Source organism: Rhinolophus sinicus, linkage group LG09, assembly GCF_036562045.2.
Source record: "Rhinolophus sinicus isolate RSC01 linkage group LG09, ASM3656204v1, whole genome shotgun sequence".
Taxonomy (NCBI): Eukaryota; Metazoa; Chordata; class Mammalia; order Chiroptera; family Rhinolophidae; genus Rhinolophus; species Rhinolophus sinicus.
In genome coordinates, this window is record NC_133758.1 from 90,933,806 (window position 1) to 90,956,397 (window position 22,592).

The window sequence follows — 22,592 nt, forward strand, 5'->3', positions numbered from 1 at the left end:
CCCAAATTATTTCTTTGTTTAGCAAATAAAGCAAAGCAACATTAATGTGAGTTCATGGGTCCTCATTTACATTTCAGTTGCCTTCTTAATAATTTTCAACTTGTGGCCTGCTGTGTCCCCAGTTATTCTGCTGTGTCCTGAAAAAAATCAATGGGGATGTTTTCCACAATTCAATGTGCCTTTGGGACCACAGCCAATGCTTTTCTGAGAAAAGATGACAGTTTTACTGACCTTGTCTAATTTTGAAACAGAAAAATAGCGAGTTTCCAGCTTTCTTTAATTTTTCTTTTCAGGGGTGAGAATGCTAAATGACAGCTGTGTGGGCCGTGTTTAGCTCTTCACATCAAGAAAACAGACTATTGGACCATCTGATAAAAGTGCTGCTACCATTTGAGTGTTACAACAGTTTCTCTCCTCCAGAAAACATCTAAACAACCATGAAACTTGAAAACTGGGAACCAAAGGAACCTTTGGCATTTTGTTCAACAGGTAAGTTAACCTCAAATTCTTAAATATATATATATTTATTTTTTTTTTTTACAACGAGGCTGAGAAAGGAAAGTGTCTATCAGAGTCTAAAAGGCAGAATTGAAAAGGAAATCAGAGTTTATAAACAACTGTAGCCACAATTTATGGTACTTCCAGATTTGAGATTTGTCGGTCTTTTTTCTCATATCTCTGGTCTTTTTTCTCATATCTCCATGATAACCACTATCATGATTGTTCTCAATGATTTTTATATCAGTGATGACTAGTAATAATAAAAAGGAATAATTTTTGATATCCACCTTGCACCAGGTACATTTTAATGCACTCTTAAATACACACTGTCATTTAATTCTCACATCAATAGGTATCTCCATTTTACTGATGAATGGACTGGGTCTTGGAATAGTTAAAGAACTTTGCCTCTAATCACTGAGCTGATAAATTGCAAAACTCATATTGAACTATGGTCAATTTGAATTCAGAGTCTTAGCTTAACAATTACATATTTCAATATAATATTTATATTGTTTTAATGAAGAGTTGCCTGAACTTGAAATCTCTAGGATCAGATTTGAGTTCCCTTTGATTTGATAATATATTTATTTTTAGCTCAATTTGTTTAGTTTTGTTGTACCTGTTTAACTGTTAAAATTTGAAGACTCAAGAGAATTACATAAAGGAGATGCTCAGGTAAAATTCTATTTGTTTTTCATAGAGCTCATAGCAAACATTTAAAAGAAAAATAATCCGATAATCTCTATGACAAACAAAGGCAAGGTATATCATTTAACTCACAGAGTGAAAGTGCCCATTCTTATAGCATTAGAAATATGTGCCTCAGTGAGGCATACCAGGCTCCTTTGTCCACTGCTTAGAGATGCCATATGGAGTGGCTAGAAGAGCACAGATCATTTTGTGTCATCTCCAAGATCTCAGTTGTCATACTTAGAGATGCCAAAGTTCCCTCTAGAAAGTATATTCCAGTTTTCTCTTTCCAGTAGGGTATAGAAAATTCCAAAGCAATCACCCCAAATCTCTCTCTTTATATATATATATATGTACATACACACACACACACACACACACACACACACAACTTTCACTATTTATTTTAAAGTTGTGATCAAATATCTGTGGTTCTAGGGAAGTCATCTAAAAAGACTGAGATCCACAGAGATCACTGTTCTAATTACACAAAGGCACTATACCACACAGAGTTATTCATGAGTATTGTTAGGCTGCATGGTAATGAGGCATGAATGAAAAACAGTTCACTAGAAATAAATAATTCTAGTGTTTTTTTTACAACTGAATCAAGATTTCTTAGACTATGAAGTCAATTTTCCAGCATATATTTTTAAAGTTGTCAGTGTTGATACTTTCTTTGCATACGACAGTACTAGTTAACAATCCCTGACTAGCTGGAACACTTGTGCATTTCAGAATACTGAAGTTTAGCTTCCAAGAGTGAGAATTTCTTTCCTCCAACAATAAAGTTCTCTGTGATCTACTACTAGAACATTCTAACTCTACCACCTGTTTCCTTTCCAGCTCCAGACTCCTAGATCTCAACATTTCTTAAGCGGTATGTATAGTCTTTGTATCAGAATCACCTGAGGTATTTAATAAAAACACAGATACTCTGGTCTCTCTCCTTGCAGAATCAGAATCTCCACGCATGAGGGAAGTCCTCAAACCAGGTTTTCAAGTGTGTCTGATGCAGACTAGAGTCCCCATGCTATATTGTGTTAGAAGTCTTAAGAGTATAGACAAATTATACCATGGACCTGAGATTTTTGGATGTGTGACTAAGATATTGTGTAAAGAGAGGACATACCCAGCCAAGTGAGGAAAATGGTGAGAAAAATCTCAGCATTCAGCTTTCTCTAAATCTCACTTTTCCAAATTTATGATGGAGAAATATGAGGGATGTTTGGGTATGATATATGTAGTGGACATAAAGCATATGACATAGAGTATTATTACCCATAGTACATGCTCATCAGTTGTTGTCTTGTGATATTCATTCATTCAGTCAACTAATTTTTAAGTGCCTACATTGGTTAACCCTATGCTAAGTACTGACTAAAAAAATGAGCAAAAGCAGGCATGGCTTCCCCTCAAGGGGCATATAGAACATTGGTAAAGACAGACAATAATCAAGTAAATACAAAAATCAGTATAAGATATCAAATGAGACAAACACTGGAAAGGGGAGAGAGATGGTATTAAGGGAGTATACACAAGAGGAAACTTGATCTAGACAGAGAAAGGGAACAAGATTATGTTTCCCAGAGAACTCCAAAGGAAGTATATAGAAGGCCTGGAGATTTGGAGTATTTTTAGGCCAAAAGATCGATATGCATTTTACAACCCCGTGGTTACTAGAAATGCCTATGTTCAGTGATTTTTGCCTCATAAGTCTTTCAATTTTTTACTCTTTAGTAGACAAGAAAGCTGAGACTCAGAGATATTCATTAATGTGAGCAAAGTCACACATGATTTAGCAAGTGATGGGTTTACAATTAGAAATCCATTTGGTTCTGTTTGAAGCTTGTAATCTTTCTCATTTGGACATGAATGTATTTCAGAGGGCAAATGACATAGTGTCTTCTCAGGCATTGCTTATAGAAGGGTAAGAAATCAAGCATTAAGTCTATAGAGTTGGGAGGAAGAAGCAAAAGGAAATAAAAAGAGGGATATAATGATACTTTCTTGTATCACAATTTTGCTATGGGTTGAGAACCACCGGTATAAATCCCATTGTGGTAGAAACGGCAGAGTTGAAGCATCTGGAATTTCCATTGTCTTCCGAAAGATTGAATCGAAATCAACTCTGTATCTCTGGAGAAATTGTAGATGTTAGTGCTACCACTGAAGTCTTGAAATATGAAGATTGATGGTTTTTATCACATCCACAGTTAGGTTAATGCAGAAGACAAATGTATCTTGGAGTATGGTTGTGGGTTATTATAAGCTTTATCAGGTGGTAAATCCAATTATAGCTGCTTTTCTTGGTGAGGTCTCCTTAGTCGAGAAAATCATCACAGCCCATTGAATCTGTTATATAGCTATTAAACTGGCAAATATTTCCCCCTTTTGTCCAGCAAATAAAAAATAACAGAAGCAGTTTATTCTTACCTGAAAGGGAAAACAGTACATTCTTAGTGTTTTTCCTCAGGTTTTGATCAGTTGTCCAGCTTTGTGCTACAATTTTGTCTAAAGGAAATGTAGCTATATCATTGTTTCACTGAATGTCATGTTGGCTAACCACATTTATCACATCCTTAAAATATGAGGGAAAAGGAAGTAGAAAAAAGCCCTGGAAGCCTTTGTAAGACACCTTACCAAGTACCAGAAGAGGAGCATAAAAATCTTGACAATATAATGTCTTCTCACCTCTTTGAAGTACCTGGAAAATATCAAGATTTTTTTTTCTTCACAGTGAAAAACAAATAATTATGCATTGAGCTTGTTACCACTAAGAAAAAGGTATAATTCTTTGAAAATTTTTTTGTGGGTATGCTTTACAGGTAATGCATTTTACATCTGCATGTATTCTATGACCCTGGAAGTTTTCAGTGCAATGAAGAGCAAGCAGTTATACCACTCTACTTTAGTGACCTAGAAGATGCTGTGATAATAAAATTGTCTCTGGAAAACTGGGAAATTGAGTGAAAGCAAGTAAAGCTCCAAGAGGAGAATCCATAACAGAGAGGAAGCATAATAATTCCCTTTGGGAAAGTAACTGTACTTATCAAAAAGCAGCTCTTATTTCTAACTAGCGCAGTAGGGACCATAGGACCGGGGGATGAAGTGATCCAAGTTGCCCCTTGTAAGTTGGTATCATTATATCTGCCTAACAGCACACCGTCACCAAATCAAATGTCAAACCAGCAGATCCTAAAGGTACAAGAAAGTTGCCTGAGTAGGTAGTTCAAGCACTCAGTATGCCTACTGCCACCCTACGTGACCCCATAGTCATGGCTATTTGGGGAGTTCATTATGACCTATTTATGGAGGAGAAGATTCAAGTTTGAATTATGGATGGTGCTGATGTTATACTCATATAGTCCTCATGAAGGACGGTGAGAAGAAAAATTCCCTAGGTGGGCTTAATTTCAAATATATTATATTGACCTCTTTGGCAGAAGAAAAGGCTTGAGATAAAGGAACAGCATGCCTCATGAGTAATGACTAAGATTGGCAGGATGATCAAGATCTTGAAAATGGAAAAATTCAAGGATCCAGGGGAAGATGAATACTTTGGGGATTTCCAAGAATGGTCCCAGAAAGACAGAATATTTGAGTCTTATGTAAATTCTCATCAAAAATGCCCTACTGCAAAGTACAAAATGACTATTCTATGGATGTCAATTAGACTCAGTCTCCAGCCACTCCAGTGCTTGTTTATTGAATTTGTTCATTCAACCAAGTCAATTTTAGGCATCTTTTCGTAAGAGTTGTCGGCAATATTTTCACTGAAGGGAATGTTGTATCTTTCTAATTATGGTTAGAAGGATCAGAGCAGGGATGACTGGATTAATGTACCCCACGATGTCATGGTAGTAATTTTCCATTCTAAGTTTCCATTCTAATTTAACTGCCTCTTAAGAGAACTACACTATACCAAGTAGATAGACAATTTAGAAATTGATTAAACGATTTAAAAAGAATACACTTTGGAATATTTTATTATTTTACTAAAAGATTTAGGGAGATTAGATGGTGAAGTAAAAAGAAGGTAGGAATGAGGTGGAGTGACAGAATATTGGGTAGTACATCTGTAGAGCACTTCCTGCTAACGAGTTGTGCTAGTCTTCTTTTAGAAAGGTCCTCATTTAGTCTCTTGAATACTCTGCAAGAGAAGCATTACTATTTTCAATGTAAGTGAGGAAACAGATTAACAAAGATGAAATAATTTGCCCAACTTAAACAGTGAGTAAGTGATAATAATCAAAGTTGAACTTAGCTCTTCTGGCTCGAATAATCAAAGGGAAAGACGGATGATGAAGGAGATCATGAGTTTTAAGCATATTGCTGGATCACATAGAGCTGATAAATGGTTCTAGTGGTCATTTTTGACCACATTAATTAGGTGGAAAGTGAGCGGCCAACTCACGGAAAAATCCTGCCAAATAAGAAACTGCAAAATACTGAATCATTAATTCCCCCAAACAAGATAAATAAGGTTTACTGATTGTGTGTGTGTGTGTGTGTGTGTGTGTGTGTGTGTGTGTAGTCTATGTTTAGAAGGACTGAGTATTAAAATGGCATGTTCATTTGACACATGGTTTCTCAACAATAGGGCTTTTGGAAAATTTAGTTCAGCTTTGGATTTAAAAAAAATTACTTGTCAAGTATGGTTTTACAAAGATATGTTTTCTATAGAAAAATAGACATTCAAAAACATAGCTTTATTTCACCATGCTGGTATAAAAGAATGGGAAAATATAATAAACTTAAGGGTACCCTAGAATTTCTATTGATACTGTTGGATGTGTTGAAATGCAGCTGAGCAGTCTGTACAAAAAAACCCATTTAATTGTCCTAAACTCATTTTTTTTTTCTATTCTATTTGATCAAAGAGCCCATTTAACATGGAACATACATAAGCATTTTTAGGAAACCAAGTCAAGGGAACACAATTTGAAGCATACTTTCTAGGCCAATGTCTTTTTTTCAAATTCTTTAAGAATTTCCTATTAACTATATAAAGCTGAGTTCATATAGGAAACTAGGTAGTTACTATAACAATCAGAAAGGGGGTCATGATGCAGTCTTTCTCCTGATGTGGACAACAGAGTTTAGGGTATAATAGTCTATCTTGAAGTCTCTTTTTCCCCCTCTATTTTTCCCTCCTTATGCCTGACTTCTTCCTATTTTGTTGTAGCTGGTGATTAATACTCGAAGAAAAAAAGAATTTCCAGTGTACCTGTCTACACAAAATGGGAAGTTTTGTGAATTTTATATTTGATAACAGACTTCTCTGACCTGTTTGTACAGATTCTGAGCCTGGATTCTGGACAGTGGTGAGGACACTAGGGACCAGTGGGGGATTCATGTGTAATAGGGTCATAAGCAACTGAATTTCTTCTCATGAACTCAGGGAGAGCCCTCTGCTCAGGATGCTGGCGGGTGCATATGAAAGCTACAGGACATGCTACCAAATGACTAAACAGCATGGGGAAGATCAGAAGAATATATCATGCAATAGAGCCAAAAAAATGACTTCTTGGGCCAAATACACAGCCAAAAATTTGCGGAGTGCATTGGCAGAAATTAACACTGCATAAAGTCTATATTTGAACTTTCAGACCAACAACCTAAAGGTTTTGAAATATATGTTAACTTAGAAAAAAAAAAACTAATAAAAAGACTTTCTAGTTCAGATGTTAAGTGACAATGATAAATCAAAGGCAATGGAGAACTTGAATTCATTCATTCACTCCACAAATATTTATTAAGCATAAATTATGTTGCTGGCATGGTGCTAGATGTTGGCCTGATTTCTCTTCTAAAGGGACTTACAGGGTACAACAGACAGAATGGAATAGCCTAGTTAGGCCAGGGACATTTCCTTTAGCCATACATTGCTAAAGGAAGTAGAAATTAACATTAGACTGACAATGAATATTAACTATAGATTGCTATGTGTATTTATTTCATATTTAGGTCAACAGGTAAATGAAGTCCTCATATATAATACAATGGTTTAGGATAGCAGAAAATAAGAGTATTCATTCTTCATCATCCATAATCTGTAAGTCTACTACTAAATAGCTTGTGACCTTGGACAAGTTATTTAACCTTTTAGTTCCTCAGTTATCTCAGTCAAATGGGGAATGTATGAATACCCACCTTAAAAAGCGGTTCTGAGAATGAAGTGTACCTATTAAATGTCAGAATGGTGCCTGGTATATGGAAAATGTGCAATATATTTTGCTATCATTATAGTTTAAACTTATTATACTAGCTATTGGATAGTCCAGTGACTTTAAATTAATTCTTTATTGTCATTTTAAGAAATTTATTTAAAGACCTTTATAGGTTCTACCATAGGTAAATATCTGGCCAGAACAGAACCAAACTAAAACTTAGTACAACTCTCTTTGAACTAAGTAAACCAATAAAATAGCTCTCCTTATCAAAGGCTGCCTTATCTGGGTTGTTCCTGTACAAACACACACATTTCCTACAATAGCATGTTTGCTTGAGGGTGAAAGTCCTATTCCACATCTGTAAAATGACAAGATATTACAAGATAATCTCCAAAGTCTCTTTAGGCTCTAATATTCTGTATAGTGTCATTAGAGCTGTTAATAATATTCTGGTCTTCTTCTGGGCACGCTTGAAGTCAATAATTTGCTTGGCCGATAAAATGTGAGTGATAGTGATGTGTGTCTTTTCCAGGCTGAAGCTTTTACAAACCAGTGCACAAGTCGCCACAACATTTCTCCTGTCGGAGATTGTGGAAGCAAGGTTGACACGGTGTGCTGCTAGCCACATAATGTGAACCAGAAATAAATCTTTGCTGTTTGAAGTCACTGCTATTTTAGGGCTATTTGTTCCATAGCAATAACTGGCATTCCCTGCCTGATACATGTGATATAACCCAGTGCAGAGGCAATGTGTATATAACATATCGGCCACAGTATGTGGCTTAAAACTATCTTGTTTTATGGTTATCATGATGATTTGTTATCTGACTCAAAGAATTGATAATGAAAATCAAGTGGCTCAGTTTTACTTGAACATTGAATTATTCAGTAATGTTTTCAACCTGATTTTTGGTTGTATTCAACCACATATGGTCTCCCTCTCTCTATGCAAGATTGGTTAGTCAGATGCTATCAGGCCCTGTGTCTGTGTAGTGCAAAATATGTGAGAACCAGAATGTCTATTTTTTTTTTTGGGGGGGGCGCCAAAAAGTTATGACCTGTTTAATTAAAAAGGCCATTGAAAGAACACATGTTATATGCCAGGGACTATATTAGGTGACTATTAGAATAAACTTCTGGGATTAAGAAGATAATTCTCAGGAAGCCTGGATGAGGTACATTGTTTTGGACTTAGAAGAATAATGTGTGACACGGTTGGTATTTCCCTTTCCCATGGCACTGGGAGTCACTGGGTATGGCTGCACTCTGAAAGCCTGGCGTCAAGGACTGAGAGCAGAGAGAACTAACTGGACAATGGCACTGGGAGCCAAGCTGTGGAGACTTGGCAGCTAATGAGGAGCTTCGCTGTGAGAGTCTGACTGAGATTAGAAATGAAGTGGGCAAGATAAACTTTGTTGATGCCCACGTTTTAGACTTTGTTGAAAAAGAGAGGGAAAAAAACTTGTAGAATATATGTTTTATAACCCCGTTATTTTAATTTTAATCATCTTTTATACTTTAATTATAGGTTTTAGGATAAGGGGCTTGAGGATATCAGAAAATACATCATAATGCAATTATTTCTTTTTTCCCCTTTCCATTTTTCATTCTTTTTGGAAGTCTCGAGAGCCCATCTCTAGATGCTGATAGTCCTTAAAAAAAAAAAAAAAGTTTAAATTGCAGTTGATTACACTGACCTAGGAATCTCTTAATATCTAATTCTTGCATGAACATATAACGAGCAAGATGACTCCTGCTGGCTTAATATGCTTATTAAAAAAAAGCCACTTACAGTCACAGAGCATTGATGTAGATATTTGAACATTATGAAAATGAATTCATAAGCCCAGTCTGTCTGTCAGATGTTTTTAATTTAAATGTTCTGATGAGTGATGAGGCTCAGCATGAGGGCATCAAAAATTGTCTTGTGAAATTAAAAAAAGTTAGGGGAAGAGGCTAGAAAAATTTTACCATTTAGTTCATAATCATGTGCCTATTTGGAATTTAAAGTTTCAGGTCAAGCAAGGAAAGTTTTGATTTTCCAAAATTGAACTTTACTACTTAAAAATCACGTGTGATTACATTGGGATTTTTTTTTTTTTTCATGGCAGAGGTTATATACTTTAGCACACATCACCTGTGGAAGGCTGGCGATATCAAGTCAGTAATAATATTAAGTACTTTCACCTGAGCTTCTAGATGACCAACACTTCAAATTTCTCTTTCTAAATAAATGCAGGTAGCTTGAGGCAATTTTAATGTAAGGCTATTTTTCAGTTTGTGTGTGTATGTGTGTTTTAATGAATGCTGTAGTTTTCATGTAGCATAATGGTCTGCTGCATGACCTTCTACTAGACAGCAGTGTTCCACTATCACTCCTGCACAGCGTCATTCCACAGGTTTATTGCTAATGGGAGGGCGGCCTGCAGCTATTTGAAGGTCCACAGCCAAAGGATTGCTAACTCCGGCCCACCTTGCCTCAGTTCAAGACTCTGTGTTTCTGCCTCCCTAATTCCTGCACTCCGACTGTACTGTCTTCATGGCAGTCACATCCTTAAAACTATCAAGTAAGCATATAAGAGAAGTCAATAATTTGTTGGAGATGGCCAGGATGATAATGATATAGGCTCTTTGCCAGTTAGGCAATGCCGATATGCAGCACAGAGTCAGAAATCAGACTTAGAGATAGATTCTTATTGGTTCTTTCATTTTTCTCTGGATCTTTTCCAAGCATTCTGAGTTTAGCCTTATTCTTAACATTAAGCCAATGCTCATTTTCTCAAGAAGACTTTCTTCCTTGTTTATAGTTTTTCCTAAACATCTTCTATAATCTCTTCTGCTGTACATTTTTTTTTGCCTCTCAAAATATGTAAAAGTGTCATTTAACGAGATTTTTTTTTGTGTGTGGAACTATCACTACGAGTAAGACCATTATATAAAAGTTTCAAAGGAGGTATTTGTCCTAACTTTAATACAAGATTAAATTTCTACCATTATATAAGAGTAAATAAACTAATTGCTCTACTGCGAGTGTATTACGATGACCACATACGTTTTTATTACCTAAGAGGTACCAGAAAACGTCAAGGGGCCTGCATTAATTTTCATCCAGGTATCAAGAAAGATCCAGCCCATAGAATATACTTTAAGAAATAGTAAGAGACAGAAATAAATTTTCTTTATATTTTTCAAGTCATGATTGTTGAGCATAATAACTGCACAAAATTAATATGGCAAGCTGAAAGGTAGACACTATGAAAGAAAATTGGTAGTGTTCTGGAAGTTTGGTGGATAGAACATATGGGATAAGAGTAACATTTATAGAGCCAAGCAAAGCTAAAAAAAAAAAATAGTTTAAGTAGGCAAAAAGGAGGGCAGAGTTTCCCAAGTACCCTGTTACTCTCCAAACCTGTCTATGGGTAAAGCTTAATTTTTACAAGAAAAAGATAATAAAGTTTGTTATTTTACCTTGCATGACATATTGGAATTCAGAGTTCAAAATATGCTAGATTGAACTTAAAAAATATGTCAATCAAAATGAAAAATATAAGAAATATCATTGGCCAACATTTACCCAAGGCATATAAGTTACAAAATTAAAGCAGAACTTTTCTTTTTCTCTAAGCTTGATACATACTGAGGACTTCCATAGGACATGAGGAACTCTTTAAAATAATTCATCTAACAGACCAGAAAGTGTGTTCCAATTATTTATTTTCTTCTTAAGAATGTTTTATATTTCTAACTTTTCTAAAATGCAAACATTTTACATTTTTCAATAAATGTTTAAAAATTCTAGGTGTCTTTTCTAGCTTGAGGAATCAGATGGTTTGTGGGAAAGTAGGAATGTTGACTGACATAGTAGCTGGGAACTATTAAGGCACTGATTAGTACCAAAGAGTCAAATGACTATCTTTGTAGGGCCAGCATTTTCTGTCTGAAGTACCTTGCCTGGCTGATAGAGAAGGGAGGGCAGAAATATTTTTCTGGTATGGATCTTCTTTCTTGACGCACGGTGACAAATAAGACTGTGCCTTAGTCACAAGGAAAGAAGAAGAGTACCAGCAAGAGGGACAACAAGCTGGGGAAATCAGAAAACTAGGCTAAGTCGCAGTGGTTTGCCCAAACAGGTTGCAAGCAAGCCACCCACCAAGTAGCACTGCATGGCTGCAGCAAAATCTTTAGAGTAGAACACCAGCTTCATGCCCAGAACATAGAGGCATTTCAGTCGGAGCCCAAATGCAGAGCATCTGTCACTAAATCACTTATAATTAATTCTGCCTTTAAATTAGTAGCTCTCTTAGGACATTTTGCTGGTGGGTGGCTTGGGGACAAAGATGCAATTTAGAGTGTAATGGATTTGAGCTTGTTCATTTTAGGGTGACCACAGTATCCAAAATTGTGCTTGTCTGAGGGCTCTTCATGTTTATAACAGTGGTAGTGACCCATTTTGACATCTTTAATATTTTCTTGGCAGACTAGAGAGACAGTTAAGGATTTAGACCATCAAATTGTTCTAATTCTCATGCAACTTGTATTCACATAATTTGAAGGAAATCTTATTTGATTTACAAAAATCATAGTCTAACATTCTGCCAATTCCTGAGGTAATGGACACTTAATTTTCTTTCCTCCACATCACCATTCGATCTACCAGAGAGCAGAGATTGCAGGATACTAGTTAACACAAGTGTTAACCTGGTGGTTGTGGTGACAGCAGGACACTTTTACACATCTTCTGAGTTGTCAGATGATACTGGCCCTCGCATGGTCATTTGCTTCTGACCGTCATCCCTCCTTCCCAGATACAAATGATTTCTAATATTGTATGTTCAGGTAAAACTTGCTGGATTAATATTTGGTGACATGAGTTTCATATTTGGGTAGATCCCATTTTACTTGTTCTTTAGGATATTATTTGAAGCTTGAGCACAAGTAGTACCTCATTCGTTTTTGCTAACAATAAAGAAAGAGCTGTTTGGTGAATTTTCCAGATGACAATAATCATAGGCGCTAGCATACATGGAACTCTTATAATGTGCTAACACTTTGTTAAACACAATTGTGGCAGCTTCCAAGAAGACCCCCAGTGACCCACCTCCTGGAATTCATGTCTTGTGTAATCCCTTCCCCTAACTGTGGACTGGATTTTGCGACTGTGACATAACTATTTACTGTTTTCAGCTACTAGTTTTGTGATAAATTTTTACACAGCAATCAATAACTAATACAACTTTAAATGTATTATTTCATCTTTATAACCATCCAAGGAAGTCAGCATTATTATTACTACTGTGAAAAAAGACTTGGAGAGGTTAAATATCTTGTCCAAAGTAATACTACTACAACCAGGCTAAATTAGCAATTTAAATTTAGATCCGCCTGACTCTAAAGTCAGGTCTTAAAACTGTTAAGCTATTTTGTCTCAGATGACAGAAATTTTAAACATCAAGGCATAAATAAAACTTAAGCTTTTCCCATTAATCAGAATGTTGCTGTCACTGAAAGCTTCTTTGCTTTTCATAAGTTGAGGTGGAAGTTGTTCTGAACCCTGATTCCAGTTGTAGCGAGGAGGGTATTACAGTGTGCACGTGGGGTTCCAAGGTGTTACTTCAACGCCCAGTCCCTCTGGTCTCCTCTCCGCTCCTCCCAGTCGGCACTCCCATGCTGCCCTCCTATTGCCAGCAGTCCTCTAGGGAACTTGGCTGTTTTCTCTCCCTACCCCTCTCCTTCTGCCCTCTTGGGAATCATCTCCCTTGGCCACTGACCATCTGTAGCTCTCAGGAATTCTGGAGAGAACACTTCCTCCCTCTGGTTGAGTTGTAAAGATAGCCATTCATTTTGATGATGATGTTAGATGAAGATTTTTCTCTAGAGGTATTGCTATACTTTTGCTTGTATTTTCCCCACATCAAGGACATCAGATTGTTGTTTTCATAACAGTTTTTTTAGTTTTTCTGCTTTCGTGTTTACTTTTTTTTTTTTTTAATTCTCCTTCATCTTGAAATTCTTTACAACCTAGGATGGATTGCATGATTTTCAAAGTAAAAATAAATAGACTCAGAGTAAGGACTGAGGGCCACTTTCTAGTGTGTGTGCCTGTAGCCCCCTCTTGCCCCCACCGTCTCTTTTCTTTTTTTTTTTTTTTTTTTTTTTTGAGTACAGGTTCACAGTTTTATTTTGGATACTAGAACTGCCCAAAGTTAATTTCTACCTAAGTGAGGTATTTCTGTCTTTTTTCATTTCATTTCTTCTTATTTGTCAAAATAGACACATTCTTATTCATTTTATTCCTGGATAACTCCAACAACTTTCTAACTATTCTTTCTGCCAACATTCTATTCGTCTCCAGACCAGCCTCTCAATGGCGATCTGATAAGCATTTCCAAGTCACTCCACTTATATTATTGTGTAATCTGATGATGACCTCCAGCATAGCTTTATGAAACAATCCGAGAACTCTTCTTAGGGTTAAATACTGATTGTTTAAATAAACTAAAATGGAATGTTTAGAGTGAGGAATTGGCTAATTAAAGTTGGGCTTTGTCCATTAAAATTATCAAATAGGTTTATGATGACTATACCACTAATCCTGATTGATATTAAATTGCATTAAGTGTGAAAATAAGTAGAAAAAAATAGTGTGATTTCTAATTGAATAGTAACGCTTAATATAATGAAAGTCATTTAGGTGTAATAGAAATAATTTTAATTACTATATTATGTTACTTGAGGTATACTAATAGTGATAGAAGTAACACTGGTAATGTTGCTAATAGGTAGCTTGATAGAGTATCTACAGTGGGACACTGATTGTGACAAAGACCTTATACACATTGTCTCTTTTGACCCTCAAAAAATCCTATGATATAGGTACTAACACCATCCTACAATTTATAATCCTATTTTAATTTCACAAATTAGATTACTGCTTTTTTTTTCAAACTCTAAGTAACTATCAGTCCTGTTTTTATCAGTCAATAAAAATTTCATGTTTTTTGGTCTTCTGTTATAGACATGTGCAATACAGCAGTTTAGGGAAATGAAATATCTTTTATCATGAAATATTATACTACTCTAAATCAAGATTTATTATAGCTGTTTGAAGCTTCCACCTGGGAGAATTTTCTGTCATACAAGTCAAAGAACTTCTATTTGTTCTGCCTAGTTTAGCTTTTCTCTCTACTTTGCTGGATAAAATAAAAAGATGTGACAAAGGAGACATTAATACCCACAAATCCATTTCCACAGAAGTGAAAATCGGTAGCTTTTATGATTCCTTTGGCAAGAGGCTCCTTCTAGAAGGGAGTAGCAATTATAAATAATACTAATAGCAGTGATGCTAGTAATAGTAGTCAATTTATCTTAGAACTTCTTTTTTATTATGTACTTTTACTTTTTCCAAGTGAATCAAGATAAAGTTCATAGTATCTCTATTATAGTTGTGATGTAGAGGTGAGTCAGGAAGAAAAAAAATATGTAATTTTCTTGCCTGTTAAAATGTACCATAAAGGATTATCAAGTGTTAGTCAATTATAATACTCTTAAAGTTCCTAAGTCTTGATTATTTCCAAGCTTGTTTGATTTAGAACGATGAACTTGGGAAGTAACTTTTGATAACAAACAGTAGAAAGATGAAAGCTCCAATCTGTTAGAAACAACTTCATTTTTGAGTATGTGGTCAAATAAAAACCAATTCTCCCAAATGAATCCTTCCCAAGACAAGTCCCTATATACTTCTTATAGGATCATATGGTTGAAATAATTTAGAGGCAACTCAGCAATAATCTTGGTCAAACATAAAATATATTATGAGTTTCTGTTTCTCATTTGTTTGTCTTGTTCTTTTGTTGTTTTTGGTTTATATACCACATATCAGTGAAACCAGAAACTCATAGACACAGACAATAGTTTAGTGGTTACCAGAAGGTAAGGAGGGTGGAGGGTGGGAGATGAGGGCAAGGGGGATCAAATATATGGTGATGGAAGGAGAACTGACTGTAGGTGGTGAACACACAATGGGGTTTATAGATGATGTAATACAGAATTGTACACCTGAAATCTATATAATTTTACTAACAATTGTCACCCCAATAAATTTAAATTAAAAATAAATAAATAAATAAAAATATTAAAGGAATTAACAAATTCAACACCAGTTATTACACTATTATCCCTCACGTTCTATGTTTGGGTGTACAACATACATGTAATATAGGCAAACTTGAAGTTTTAGAGAACTGCTGAATACATTTTAAAAAGTCAAGATCAATGGGCTGGCTCGGTGGCTCAGGCAGTTGGAGCTCCGTGCTCCTAACTCTGAAGGCTGCCGGTTCGATTTCCACATGGGCCAGTGGGCTCTCAACCACAAGGTTGCTGGTTCAACTCCTCGAGTCCCGCAAGGGATGGTGGATAGCGCACCTGCAACTAAGATTGAACACAACACCTTGAGCTGAGCTGCCGCTGAGCTCCCGGATGGCTCAGTTAGTTGGAGCGCATCCTATCAACCACAAAGTTGCAGGTTCGATTCCCGCAAGTGATGGTGGGCTGTGCCCCCTGCAACTGGCAACAGCAACTGGATCTGGAGCTGAGCTGCGCCCTCCACAACCAAGATTGAAAGGACAACAACTTGACTTGGAACAAAGGCCTGGAAGTATGCAAGTATTCCCCAATAAAGTCCTGTTTCCCTTCCCCAATAAAATCTTAAAAAAAAAAAAAAAGGTCAAGATCAAGGTGAACTATACCTGTTGTGAGAAATTGTATCATGTCAAATCAAAGGATGCATTCCAATGATAATAAAATTGTAAAACAACTACTAGTTTAGGTATTTTGTATCTTTATTAGTCTCTGCTTGCATATGTTCATTTGCCCAATTATTTGTGATTTCTTTTGAATAATCACTTCATGCTATGTAATTTCAACTAAAATCAGGCAGTGATTCAAGAAAAGAGATAAATAATTCTAGTAAATAATAAGTAAGTTTTCAGAAATTTTGACTGTTCGTATTGCTTTAATGCACTCATTGAATTTGGTAAAGTTGGCAAATAAAAACACACACATCCCAGAAGCCTTTCCACAGTCTTGAGTGGCTTGTGTGTCTCGTTAGTAGTGCTATCAACTCAGAATCAATGGAATTTGGCATCTTATTCTTCCAAATCAGTTTAATCTTGCAATATCCATATTATATGTGTTTCTGTCCATACTTAAGTTCTTCTCCTAAACTTCCAGGCTTGGTACTTTCGTTTCAATTTGGATTCAGCTAGTATCCTGATTCCTCACTCAGAGCCACAGTTTTGTCAGTGCTTGCTTTATCATGGGCTTTACATCCCCCTTTCCTCACTTTAATCTCATTAATTCAGAATCTTATCAAACTAATATGTTCTCATCATTTCACATAAAATTGTTTAATATTACTCCATAACATATAGGATAATATCCAAAATCTTTAGCCTGGCATTCAAGATATTTCACAATATAAACTAGAGCAAAAATAGTCTATTAATTTCCCTTTCATTTCTTTCACATTCTACTCCAACCAACTTTATCTTTTAGCTGTCTTATAAAATGCAATTCTCCTTTCTGCCTTTATGTTTTTACTTCTGATGTTCTCTTAGCTTCCCTCCCCCAATGCCTGTTCCCTTCTAAGGCCTCATAGCCTCCTCAGAGCCTTTATGTTTATAGCAATTATTCCTGCATTTGAAGTCTGAGAGTCTATTATTCTCAACTTCACTGTTATTCTGTGCTCTTCTTTAGGACCAGACCATTCTTTATATCTCTCCTTTGAGTCTATTTTAGGGCCCTTTAGATATCACCTAATTTATTTTTAAAAGTATTAAAATTCAATACACTGAATTTATCATTCCAAAAGACTTGCTATGACGCCCCTTCTACCTTTCTCCAATCCCAGACACCTACCAATACAGGTATACTAAGTAGGCACTGAGATATGTGGATTATGGCACTCAGAGGTTGTGAAGATTTTTGTTAATGGGACATTAAAATAGAGCTCTTTATTCTATAGGCCCATTATTACTATGGCCACCACAGAATTAATAGCAAGGATAGTACTGTTTTGGATGAATATGTATTTGGGACAGATTAATCTACAATTGAAAAAATTTTAGAGGCTAAAAAAAAAAAAACCTAGGTATTTTTTTGTGGAGGAAAAAGGGGAGAAGGCAGAAGTGAGACTTTACCTTGGGAAAGGTTGCTTTAAACTGATAGGAAACTGTTTTTACTGGCACAGACTGGGACAGTGTTCACTGAACATGGCATCTATCAGGATTCGTACTTTCAAGTGATAGAACCACATCTGGTTAATTTAAGCAGAAAATCAGATTTATTAAGACTATTAGATGGTAACAATCTCTGTGACTGCTGGAAAACTAGACTTGGAGGCTTCGTACTCAGAGATAAAGTCCAAATCATCCTGCAGAACTGGTCCATCAAGACAGCACTGTTGAGAAAGAGTGTCTCCACTGGAATAGCTTCCATGATCAATGCTGGACAATAAATAATGCTAGAACCCTTTCCACTGTTGCCGCCTTTGGGAAATGGACGCACCTACTTCTTTCCTGCCGATATTGACAGAATGGATTCTGCATACTTCCTGGTTCTTTGCATCCCAGCTTCTAAGCCAAAGTATAATGTGGTGCATCTTATTGTCAAAACCTAGGTTCTGCAACTAGCTGCAAGGAAAGCTGGGGAAAAGACTTTCAGTTTCTAGAGTCAGCAGTAGTCACTGAATCTCATAAAGATTTAGGAGTAGAGATTTTCCCAAATATAGAGGGGAGTGGTGGGGTTATTATAGTCCAAACAAAAGTCAATGTCCACCTAACAAGTTTGGGTTTTCCAGCTATCCAGAAGTATAGGATGGGGGTTCATGAAGAAATTTTATAAATTAAAAAAAATTAATGTAAAAAAATGTTATGTATATGAAAAGTTTTCTTCCCAATACAAATGCAAAACCTATGAAATACATGACTTTGTTTCACGCCAAAAATATAACATGAGGGGATTTATAAAATCTAAAACAGTATGTTTACTTGACCTTCATTTTTTTCTGGAAAAATGAAGTTCTAACATAGCATTTAGAAACCAGAGAATATTCCCAGGACAAATATATAGGAATGAATGTTCCCATTTTGATATTGAAAATAAATATTTAAGACAATTAGAATATATAGGAGTGAGTATCTAATAAATAACACCCTTATTCTCTGCTTAAGTGTAGAACTGTTGGAGAAATAGTTACACAAGGCGGGCAGATAAAAATGGAAGTATTATTACTTTTCTTGCTAGTTTAAAGAATGGGGCTTAAAAGAGAGGAAAAAAAGAGGTTGTTAATGCTTCCCAGACAGAGACTTACCCACTATCACCACCTCCCACTCACTGGTTTGGGTTGCTAGAGAAGGAAAGAGCTTATGTCCTAAATATTGAAGAGACATCTGATTTGGAAACCTGAGCTACTAATTTCTTCCCACCAAACAGTGAATGAGCAGTGGCTATGAGTAGAGAGTGGCAGTGCATAGGACGAGGAGATTTACTTGAAATCTCTACATAGAAATCTCTCCATGAGGAGTGAGGGGTAACTATTTTCCATAACATTTCCAACTTTTTGCTCCTTTAAACATTGGGTTAGTAATTAGTCATTGGTTCTCCAGGGATGTGACTGTGGGCCTCAGAGGCGATCACCACTTATCCAGATACTACTCTGACCCTCATAAAGACATTCTCTTAATGTCAGCAGGGCTCTTTTGTGCAGATTTCTGGGACCACTGGTGAGCAGTGTGGGTTTTGATCTAGAAGCCTCTAAAAATAAGTGAGGATGGTGTGTCATTTAAATTAATGCTAGGACCTTGCTCTACCTAATGCTTGGAGGTCACCTTATTCTATTTCTCTTCCCACATTAAATCTAGACACATGGTCTACTAGATCTTACCAGAGGACAGGCAATGAGATTATACAACAGTATAAAGATATTCCAAACACAAAACGCCACCAAACAGAGGTGTCCCGAATTTGAATATCTGTGCTTTGCTGTTATCAAATGGCCATGGAAAAACTGACTTCAAAGATTAAAAACACAAAGAAATTAAATTCCAGAATTCTTAAGTTAAATTCCAAGACAATTAAAGCTCTCAATAAAATTATCTTGTCCATAGGTTATAAATCCAATGAATTAAAGTTCAATTTTTTTCCTCCACCTAATCTTATATAATAGGAATCTTTTAAAAAAGCATGACCGTGAAGCCCATTTAATGGCCGTCTGTTCCCTATACATCTGTTCCAGGTTTAGAAACATTGACCATAATACAATTCCCAACATCGAGTCATGTATTTCTTTCAGGAGAAGACCTGTGGTCAGTGACATGATAAACAGCAAACGGGATCCAAAAACTCCCAGTCCTTCCTTATAGATGAGTCCTTTGGATGGCACATTGTTATATTTTCCTGAGCTGAGGAGAATATCCTCTTCCCAGTTAGAATGAGAGATTGATTTCTCATCTTAAAAGTGGGGGTGCCACGACTCCAGAGCAGTGTCTGAAGGCTTATACTCCAGGATTTGCTTAGCATACCTAGGGATGCTTAGGCCATTCACAGTACAGCTGGCACATCAGACACCAGTTGACAGATTGAAATTCTAGGCTGAGCTTCCTTGGGTCATCAGTATATCAAAGGTAATAACAAAAGCAAAAATATGAACCCAGTAAAATTTCCCAGGCCTCCAGATACCTGGGATAAGTCACTCCCCTCAAGTCCTAGGTGTTCTGTTATACATGCCAGTATTTTACCATCAAGTTTAAGGGATAATCCAAACCAACTTTTCCTCCAATGCAGTGATCTCATCCCTTTGGTTTCAGTTCCACATGGCATCATTTAAGAGCATCACAAGTGCCTCTGTGCTGGTTCTTATGCTCCAATCCGTTAGTAAACCCCATGGAGTGCCGTGACATAGGACCCATTCTAGAGCATGATTTGGCATTCTTGTATCTTTATTTTGCAGTCTGATAAATTTTCATGGCCACCATTCAATATGTGATCAAACAACTGTTTTTTAAAAACACTTTTCAAAATAGTTGTGTTATGTTCCCTTTTCCCTTTTTGTAGTGGTAGAAGTCAAACTCTGGAATACCTGAAACATCATTTTGATGATAACCAAGTGATTCCACAGACTTAAGATCCTCTCCTTTTTAAGACAGAAAGAAAAGTCAGCGACAGTTTTCCCTCATATGTTTGAAACAAAACAGCTGACAAAATCATACTCACACATACTACCAAGAAGTGTACCTGTCTTGAGAAGAGACCAAGTGGAAGGCCCTGAAGACTAGAATCTTTTCTCTCAACAGGTGTCAACCAATCTGGGGGCACATTTACAAATGGCATCCTGCTGTCATCCCATGATGCCTGGTTGTTTTTTCTAATTTTCATGGGAAAAGGTTCCATCTATTGGGATAATTGTAGCTTTTTAACACATTTCACTATAATTAGTTAATCTGCATGTCAGTGTTTTCTAGCATATTCCCTGATTGAATTGGAAACCGTTTTAGTTCTCCCCATGATCCGTCAAAGATAAAGAATTTGTTTACTGTAAATTGCACACCACTCACTCCTATATGCCATCTGCCACACTTAACTGCACAGTGCTATAATTTTCTAATAATAGCTCTTTGAATTTAAGAAAAATAGTCAGAGGTGTTAATCATACATGCTAAGGGAATATTTACTTCTCTCTATCAACCTTTTACGTATTGGTGGGATTTTCATTTTAGTGCATCAAGTTAAGATGACATTGTACTTCTATCAAATAGTTCACAGCCAAGCAGGGTTCAGAGATTCCGCTAAGAGACTGTCATTTAACATAATTTTGAGAGGTTTATTTCCAAGAAAAAGTAGAAAGTCATATTTAAGAAAGGAATTTATATTTTTAACATGGCTGTTTTTGTCAGGTCATAGGTCAAATCTGTGAAGTTTGCCTCTAGAGTGCTCTTACCTTCTTTTTTAGTGCTTTCTCCTTTTCCTTACCTTTTTTATGGAAATATTGGGTAACAATGAAGTCTGTAGGTCATGTTCTTAACTTTTCTTCACATTTTTCATTATTCCAAATGGGTCTCCTTTGATGCCATATTGGAAAGAGTAATAAACAAAGTTACTTTAATGATTTATTAAGCAAAAGGCCCATGATATTAACAAGGCCTTTCTTCAAAGAAATGAGTTGCTGAAATTATCTATCAATAGCAACAGTGAGTAGATGCTGGAAGGCCTTATTTGGTTAGAAGTTCTCAGAGCCCCTTATATTGTAATAGCTGCCCTCAGATGAGGTATCTGGCTGTTCCAGTAGAGTCAGAATAATTAAATCTTTTACTTATAAAAATGAAATAAAACAATGAAACCACTAACGAACAATTAAACAATAAAACCACTGTGTACCTTTTTACAAAGCACTACAGCCCATTGCTCCTTGGGAATTTTGTTCTTTCATTTGGATAACCTTAGAGGACACTGCATGATGGAGGAAAGCCAGCTGGCTGGACTTGAAGGGCAGGTTGAATCCCTTTTTCAACATTTAATATTTATGTTCTCAAATATGTCCCCAAACATTTGAGGATATTGATGTTATGACTTTATTTTTGTTATCTCTGAGTCATTGCATTGCCAGAGCCCTCATTTAACTAACTGTGATGAAAGAGCATCATAGATAGTCTGTCTTGCAGAGGACAAGCTCTAAACTTTTCCTTTGAAATTTATCTTTTGTACTTTGATGTTTTTGTTACCAAATGTCCCCTGTGCTCACAAGCTTGTGGATAAAATGAAATTGCATTTGTATTTACGACCAAATTTCATTGGCTTTAAAACCTCACCCAGTTTATTAGCAAGGTTTCCTTTCCCAAACTTTTCTAAGTCTCTCCAGGGATGTTTACACATGCCCATGAATCAGTTATCTTAGAAGAGATAGAAATTCAGACCTTTTGTCTGGACCCACTGAGGCTGACACCCAGTTAACTTTATCTGTCAGGTACGTCCTATCAATCAGGTGCTTCTAGGTTCATTGGAGCCCAATCTCCTTAATTCAGTGGGAGCAGACTCAAGGGCCCCAGGAGATTCACAGAGATATGGCTCAGTTACATTTTCTGTTCCTCCTGGTTCTCATGTCTCCCTTGCTGATCCCATTGCTATTACTGCTGAACCTCTGCTTCTTTGGATACTTTGTCCAGCCATGAA

The 22,592-nt window shown here is 36.3% G+C and overlaps 1 long non-coding RNA gene across 2 annotated transcripts in view; it reads left to right on the forward strand.

The window, feature by feature from the left end:
* Positions 1 to 301: 301 nt before the first annotated feature.
* The window catches only part of LOC141573205 (uncharacterized), a 76,404-nt gene continuing 54,113 nt past the window's right edge, over positions 302 to 22,592 (forward strand). Inside the window, exons 1-3 of one of the 2 annotated variants that reach the window (XR_012498890.1) lie at positions 302 to 489; positions 2,041 to 2,074; positions 4,023 to 6,371. This is a non-coding gene — a long non-coding RNA (uncharacterized LOC141573205). Of the gene's footprint in view, positions 490 to 2,040; positions 2,075 to 4,022; positions 6,372 to 22,592 lie in introns of those variants that run through there. The other variant, XR_012498891.1, reaches the window with a different exon arrangement.